Source organism: Oncorhynchus tshawytscha, linkage group LG22 (assembly GCF_018296145.1).
Source record: "Oncorhynchus tshawytscha isolate Ot180627B linkage group LG22, Otsh_v2.0, whole genome shotgun sequence".
NCBI classification, from domain to species: Eukaryota; Metazoa; Chordata; class Actinopteri; order Salmoniformes; family Salmonidae; genus Oncorhynchus; species Oncorhynchus tshawytscha.
This window is the reverse complement of record NC_056450.1, coordinates 9,869,993-9,878,916: the sequence shown is the minus strand read 5'-3', so window position 1 is coordinate 9,878,916 and position 8,924 is coordinate 9,869,993. Positions and strand designations below refer to the sequence as shown.

General features: G+C 41.5%; 1 pseudogene; it reads right to left on the bottom strand.

The window, feature by feature from the left end:
- Window positions 1-246: 246 nt before the first annotated feature.
- LOC112221514 lies at window positions 247-5,006 on the bottom strand (annotated as a pseudogene).
- Between the last annotated feature and the right edge of the window lie 3,918 nt (window positions 5,007-8,924).

Genomic DNA, 8,924 nt, shown 5'->3' with positions numbered 1-8,924 from the left:
TATAACTCAAATAACTGTTAATTTATTCCAAATTTGTGACCAGAAGATGTATTACTGTAGATAGGCTATTGACAAAAATATTGTAAATTATTTTGGACATAGATTTCAGCCATGGTGCTTTTTAAAAAATGAATTAGATGTTCTTTCACCCTTTAAACGAAGAGAAAGCCCTGACAGAAATATACATGCTTTTTAGTCAAGAACATTTCAGGTAGGCTGTTCCCGAAGAAAGAGCTGGCCACAAAATGATTGTAATGCTGCTTTAATGACATGTAGGCTAATGTATAATAATTAACAACTCAATAAATAAATAAACAAATACCTATAATACATATTATAATAATAGTTATGTCTGATTAAACTCATGTTATTTGGTATAAACTCATAAAGGGCCTTAATGTTACTACAGCTGACACCGGAGAACAAGTCAAATAGCCTACTCCAATCGAAAGTCTCAGGTAGGCTTATATTGCCTCGTAAAATAATGGTTCAATAAATGCAGAAAATAAATATGTGCGCCTCTAAAACTAAGAATCACCGAGTCAAACATTTTACAATAAATTATTCGAGTTCACAAAACTTACCCTGCTTTCGTGGTTTTCGTGCAAAACAACATGATCCTGATTTAACCAATTAGGCTAACTAAAATTCCTCCAAACGGAGAATCAAACCAGCTGCAGGTTGGTGACACTGTCACTATTTTTAGGCCTACACACCTTGTTTTGTAACGCACGAGACAGTTCCTCTGCTAGTTGGTGTTTGGGAGAGCACGAGGTCGGGTCAGGTGTCCAAGTTGTTGGAGCGTGAGCGTTCTGAGCATCTCGAGGACGCCAAAGGGGTCACCGGGAGAAGAAGGCCCTCGCGCGTTAATTTCTAGTGTTTCATGAGCCGGTTCTGGAACCAAATCTTCACCTGCGTCTCGCTCAGCTGCAGGGCGCTCGAGATGTCCACTCTTCTGACCCGCGTCAAGTACTTGTTGAAGAGGAACTCCTTCTCGAGCTCCGTGAGCTGTTTTGTGGTGAAGTTGGTCCTTGGTACCCGGTTAGCAGTAAGATGGTGCCCATCGGTGGTTACCTCCACGTCCTCTGTCCATACTGACCCCCGTGCAACTATACTCAATCCACAGGCCATGTGCATCTTGGCTGAAAAGACAGTTAAAACACAAGTATATCATTATTATAAGGAGCATAAAAGTGTTTCGGAAACTGACCATGGAGACCCCACTGGCTGCAACATAAAGTCATCTTATCCAATGAAAGAGATGAATGAAGGTTTCAGGGGGATTAAAGTGATTACAGAATGACTTATAAAACATATATTCAATATATTCATTAAGTGAATTGGTTATGTGTATCTGTGTTGAGATCAATACACTGGATGGCAATGAGGAATAAAAAATGTGGCACTAAAGAGTCACATTTTTGTTGCAGTGCCCAAGATTCGGCTATGGTTCTGAGACATGGATAGATAAGTAGCCGTCGGGGCTTTTGCCCTAGTCACACACTGAACACTGGACTTAAACCAGACTTAAACAGCTGACTCACTAAATCCTCGAGGCTAGAGTAGGTGTGATGAAATCCCTAGTCTGGAGTGTTTCTTAATCCTGGTCCTGGAGACCTAAAGCAGAGCACAATTATTTATTTTCATCATAACATATGAATGATGACTTGATCATTTTGATCAGCTAGAATAAATTTTAAAAAATAGTGCCCCGCTTTGGGTCTCCGGGACCAGTATTTGGAAACACTGATTATAGGTGTTGTATTGTTTGTGATGGAGACACCAACCCCATCAAGGTGTCTGTCTATGGTGATTATAGGTAAGTCAATTGACTGGTACTGTATCCGTACTGTACCATGGACTCAATAAGGCCAGGTATTGGATGTAATAACTTCTATCATAATTCATAGGAAAGGTATAGGAATTGAAGAGGCTATGAAGAAAGAGGCTATGAAGAAGAGGCCTCTTAGACACGTCAGCTCATAGGAGACGTCTTGAAATCCACGTTTTAGACAAAGGAGAATGTCAAGGAGAGGTTTACCTAACCTATAACCTAAACTAAGAGCCTTTGGTGACTATGAAGAGGCCAACACAGGCCAAACAATACAGTAAGTAATTAAGCACCTGGGCTCTCAGGAATAGAACATCACATGTACATTCTGATGAATGACTTCTAAGATAATAGAACTGATGCTGGCCAGGAGGAATGAAGAATCAAACTGAAAATATTCTCCTTGGCTGGGAATATTAACGACTTGCATGCTTTAAAAATAGCCAGCCAGCAAAGCCAGGGCAAGCCGCTGAGGGAAAGTATTCCCAGCCAAGGAGAGACAGAGAGAGAGAGAGAGAGAGAGAGAGAGAGAGAGAGAGAGAGAGAGAGAGAGAGAGAGAGAGAGAGAGAGAGAGAGAAAGAGAGAGAGAGAGAGAGAGAGAGAGAGAGAGCAAGAGAGCAAGAGAGAGAGAGAGAGAGAGAGGGAGAGAGCAAGAGAGAGGGAGAGAGCAAGAGAGAGAGAGAGAGACAGAGAGAGAGAGGATCAATACACATTGCCTCAGCCATCTGGGCATCCTGCCCACAGTAATTCAGGTGCTGTCAGAGCATAATTGAAGAATGAGGCACTGGGAGTATATACACTGTACCAGCAGATCAACTTGCAGACGGGTTGTATTAAGGCCTTTATGCATGAGAGAATATAGGGATGCTTTGTTTTCGTGCCAAGACAATACACCCTACAGGAAAAAAAGTTGCTGCTGCTTTCACTAATCATACTACTGGTAAGAATGTAGCACTAATGAGATATACTCCAACCCCGAGAATCAATTCTTATGATACTACGTCTATCCTATATCTACCCAGCTGTTTGTATGATAGCTTAAATCCATCAGGCAGTAATATACAAACGCTGGCTAGAGGACATGGATACTAGTCCTGGCAAGCAACAAAAACAATCAATTTAAATCAAGACATTTTGAATGAGAAATTGTTGTAATTGTAGATGTCTCTGAGACAAGTAACAATGAAGGCATGCCATCTTTGATTAACCATATACTGCAGTGGGCTAAATCGGGGTCACACAGAAGGATTATTGGTCGTTTTAAACATGATCAATTACTTTCAATGGGCAAAGTCAAGAAACTGCAGGTATTCTACGGGAGTTTTTAGTAAGTACGATCTCATTTCTACGAAATCAGAAAGTATACGCTGAGTGCACAGTAAAGACCGATGTGTTGTTGGTGGACTGATGATATGTGACTATGATTATGGTCAAAAGGTGAACACGTAAAGGTGCTTGGCATTGAGATCAATACACAAGGCTCTCATTACTATACCGACAGATAATCAATAGGCAGAGAGCTCTAACGTTTTTGGGAGTAAACTTACCTGTGCACACTGAACCCTCAGGTCCTACTGCCTTTCCAGAGCACAGTGATGCAAATTAAAGAAAGGTACAAGTGGATAGAATAAAACTATTCTATTCTTTTCTAGAAATATCTCCATCATTTTCTGTGCCCCAATAGGTACAGAGAGGCAGGCATATGTGTGTATGCCTGTGTATAGACCCACTACACCTGGCCCAGCGTCCCCTGCCTTTTCCCCAGTACATCCTAATTTTTCCAATCTGGGTAGAATTGATGAATATGTAGGTAAAATGTCACTTACTGTATGGTTATTGTGGTTGACTGATTCAGGAATTACAAGTGCTCAGTTATACTATTCATATTTTATAGCCTATTATCTTTTGTTAAAAGTTCATTCACAATGATGTATTTATTTTTGAAGCCATTTGGTGCAATAGGCTACATGAATGCAAATAAATGCGTGTCTTGTAGTTGATCATTTTGACCGCCTTTTGCGAAATTTCAGCTATGCACAAAAACACGTGAAACTTGTTTTGGCTGTTGTACAGTAGCCTACAGTAGCCTATCTTATACTTTCGCACAGCACAGCACTGTCCTACCTACAGTAGCCGATTTGAGAATATGGCACATCTGTTGCAGACTACTTTTCAACATATGATGAGTAATGAATAACGGTTTACCAAACGTTAAATGTAGATGTAGAAACGAATTGATAACTAATGATACAGTACTCATACATCGTTTAAGACTTGCTAATGGTTTTCGTATCAAGAACAAATAAAACGTTTTTACAAATGATTTGGTCAATAAGATAGCTGTCGTCTTTCCAAATGGGAACGTGAACGACGTGTCCAAAACTTACCCGTCCGAGGTCGAGTTCTCTTCACTTTCACCCACTCAAAAGTTTTGCTCCTGTGACTTAGTTCAGGTACCTTACACTTGGGGTCCGAGTGAGAGCCACTGTCCACAACAGCAACGTGAATCTTAGGCCCATCATGAGTGTAGATTTGAAAGTGTGCATTTACACACCCGAATTCGGAGCGCGCCAGCGCCTCAGTCGCGGTGTTGTGTGTGGAAGAGGAGTATCAAAGTCCGGGAAGTCGTGCTCGTGAGCCAGGAGATAGGAGGGGAGACGAGAGTAGCGGAGGCAAGCCGCTGGCGTGGTGGAAAAGCCCTGACTCTGTGTTAAGGGAAGGGCTGCTCGAGCCTGAGCAGACCCGGAGCTGACTTACCGTGCAGTCTGTTTCAGAACTGGTTTCGAAAAAAGATGGGTAACTGTGTTGCAATTAATATTCCCTGCCAATCTCTGCTGAAGTTTTTCCTTAGTTGCCAGCGCTAACTTCAGGAGAAGTTATCTGGTCCAAGTCCCGTATCATGACCTCCCCAGGTCGGTACCCCCCTGCTACCCTCCCCATTACACGCTAACTCTTGATATGAATTCACCTACCATAATCGTTGGACCGGTCAAACGGTCGTAGAACGCATAGACAAGTAGCTGTAGCTAACACCCAACAACGCATGGATGGACCAAGACAGCGACCATGCATGGACAGTCAGATGGGCATGCCCTGGAGAAAGTCGATCTCTGATTGATGGAGATGACGTGCCCTCTTAGTCTTGGCCAATAGCTGGACATCTCTGTCATCCATACGGGACAACGCTGATTAGCCAAGCCAAGCAAGTTGTAGACTCATTTGGGGTGGCCAAATGAATGGACTCCAGTACAGCAGGCAATGCCAGTGTAGACCATTCGTGGTAACTTTATTTTCTCAAACAGGACCGTTTAAATATTTACGCGTAAAATGGACACATAAAGTGGCACTTTGTGACTGGGATATGGAGGACTGGAATATGGAGGAGCAAGTAGGCCTAATTTAAGGAAAGTTCCCAGAGACGATAGACCAACGTTTCTGAAGTCTTGCATTCATCACAATGTCCGCGCTCATATTTCAAACAGGCAAAATGACGGCATATTGGCGTGTTCCTCTTTACGCGCACAGTGCTGCAGGCCTTCTCCATCTACCAACTTTGTGACTCTGTATACATCACGCCAGATTTGTTGTTATCATTTACCAAAACGATTAGGCCTATAGCTGTTATTTAATAACTGCTTTTAAGGTACAAGCCAATACCATAACAACACTTGTTTGCAGGTCCTGGATTGAAATGAAAGATTATTATTAGTACTATCATTAGTATAGGCCTGCATAATGTAAAACGCCTAAACAAACTAGTAGGAAGGTCGACTATAAGCTTAAGTGGATACAGTCTATTCATTGGCCTTAGGGTCTTACGCAACTATCCTGCGATGACGGTTTCTTCAGCAGCAGTGGCCGCGTTCAGTGCAGGGCTAAGGGTCATGTGAAAGGCACACTTAATGGGTTCAAAGGTCGTGACAGTGGCTGTTGAGCTGTTCACTGGCAGCATATATGTAATTAGTCTCCGAACAACTAGGAAAATAGCTCTGAGGACAAAACCCAAAAGTTTTGCATTTGAGAGACAGATGGACGTTCATGTTTAGGGACCCACTTATCGACAATTATATAGCCCTGCAGTTAGCTTTATGAAATGGGAAGATAAACTAATAGAACTATGAATGATCAAACTATGTCAATATTGCAAATGCAGGCTCAGCGATGTTATTTCAGATACATATTTCCATCTTCATGTATATTATATATAGAGCCGGCCTTCTTCTTGCCATTAAACTGTATTTACATTTTTAATTAGATGGCATAGGAAATGTTGACAGTGCAAATTGAACAACAACCTTTAAATTACATTTTGTTCGGCCGCTATAATTCCCAGTTACGTGCATAGGCCTATACGCTCATCCTCATTTTATTACACTTTAAGGAGAGCTAAACTTGTTTAATTGCCCACATTAAAGTTAATTATATTCAGATGAGGCTACATGTTAAGAAACAAAATAACACAACGTGAGAAAAAATGTTAGTATTAGCTCGTATATTTTTTTAAGAAGCAGAATATACAGGTAGGCGTGCAATTTTATTAGTAATTATTTGAAGGAATTACACGTGTTTAGAGATACAGGTAATTACAACGTTATTAATTCAGTAGCATGTCTGTTGAGTCCAGATATTGAGGTGGGTGAGACAAGTGGGTGGTGAATCCAAAGAACTTTGTTTTTGTTCTTCTTCAAATACATTTGTGGGTAGTATTGACTGCTATACGACTAGAGTGTAATATTACATATACCGGGACACCAACTTCACAATAGACAACATATTTTAGTTTCACAAGCGTAAATGTAATCCGTTTAAAATGGTGTAATTATTATTTGTAGTAAATATCGTGCATGTATTATCGTTATTGTTATTATTATTATTATTATATGCCTTCGTTTTATTAGGCATATCATTTTTGCTATTATTATTATTGTAATGGAGAGAAATTGCTATGAATAATGTTTTATTGTTCATAACTAACCTCTATTTGCGTCTGAATTTTTGTTTGAATTATTATCATCACCGTAACATAATTTTCCGTCAAAGACCATATCACTAACCTGATCACAATATTTATCCACACAACTACACAATAGTAATTACAAAACAATGATATATAATCAACCATTTAGGCCTCATAAAAGCATACAACATTCTATAGGCAACAGCCCAGAAACCCGGTCGCAGCTGGGGGAGGTAATGGAATTCTACAGGCAGCGATGTGCTGAATGAGTGAGTGCGATATATCCCTTCCCTCCGTGCATTTGCATGCTACACTTATCCATCTTGTTGTCATCTTGCGAGGTTACCCAGGGTTCACGCGCTAGCTTGTTTCTCTCCCCTACACTCAATAAATAAATCTCCGCAGCGTTCTGTTTACCGCCTGAATATAAATTTGTTTGCAGTCGATCGAAGACCTGTGTGGAGGTATTAGAAATTGTATTTCTCTAATGGCTTTCAGCAGAGGGAGGGGGTATGCAGTATGATAAAAAAATAAAATTAAAATAAAAAAACAACTGGCATGAGAATATTTCCTCTCCCTTTATGGAAATACACGTACTTCTTTAATTAAAAAAAGTTAATAAACCCAGTTTCCAACGAATAAAAAATCTGAAAATAAATAAATAACTATGCAACCATGCATATATTCAGTCAGTGGCATATGTTTGATTAGCATATATTTTAAATAAGTGTGTTAAACACACTCCTGGTTGTAAACATCCTGGCAACAGGAGTGATATTATCACGCTGACCTTAGGAAGTAAAACAAGTCCTCTGGACCTTGAGTTGGCTCGTCTCCCTCTCAACAGCTTGTATCCCCAAAACAGACACATTTACCAGGGCAGATGATGCTAAACAATCTGGGATAATGTTAAGAAGGGAGAAAGAACATTTCCTTCTTTTTTTTACAGCTGGAATGAAACCAACCAGCAGCCAATACCACCATCCTAAACCTCCTCTCCCTCTGCAAAATAAATGAACCAACTCACTGCATTATTTAACATCCTGCATGGATGTCAGATTTGGACTTTGCCTTCACATGCCTCATTAAAATTATGCACTCCTACAAAACCCTTCTCAGATGCTATTTGGTGATAAAGTCAAACACCACGTGTTGTTCTGGATGGGTAACCTACAATACCTTGTTGTACCCTGTACAATCAATTCCATGTTCCCTTATAACATGCATATTACATTTTCACATCCTTCCATCCTCTTGTTGATGGCCCCATTGTCTCTATAGTTGTCATTGGAGGTGAGGTAAACAACGCTATTGGTGAGGTTGTCTATCTCAGACAGCAGGGAGAAAGAATATTGATTGACTGATGCTGCTCATTTGTTTTCTGCTCCATTCTCTGATCTCTCTGATCTGTCGCCAATAGAGGAGCTGAGCTGCAGAGGCCCAGTGATCATGGTGGCCATGCCTGGATGGATGGGATTATCTCCTATGGGTTTGTATGGACCCCTCACCCTGTTGACACGGACACACACGCACACACACGCACACACGCACACGCAAATGCACACACAACACACACACACACACACACACACACACACACACACACACACACACACACACACACACACACACACACACACACACACACACACACACACACACACACACACACACACACACACACACACACACACACACTGACAGTGGTCATACACACACACACCTTGCTGACAGTGGCGGTAATGATGCTACAGGCTGAAGCGTGGTGACGGTGCTGACACTGACACGATGAGGCCCTGGTCTAACCCAGGAACACCGTCACAGACTCATTATTTGTCATCTGTCGACCCTGGGAGCGCTGGGAATTAACCGTGCGATGACAGATGACTGTCACCACCAACCGGAGGTCACAATCGGCCGTTAATGCAGTGTGGTGCTGAGCTGTAAAAGCTGGGCGACCTATACAGTGGCGGGGATCTCTGTGGGGTCCACAAGATGACAAACAGGAGCAGTAAAAGCCAGCTCGGCGATATACGTGGTGAGGCCCTCAGCAACCTGTACAGTGGGGATCACTCAGCAGTCATAACCTCAGTTGTGGACTTTACCAGGTCAAGGGACAGAGGCACGTTATAGTG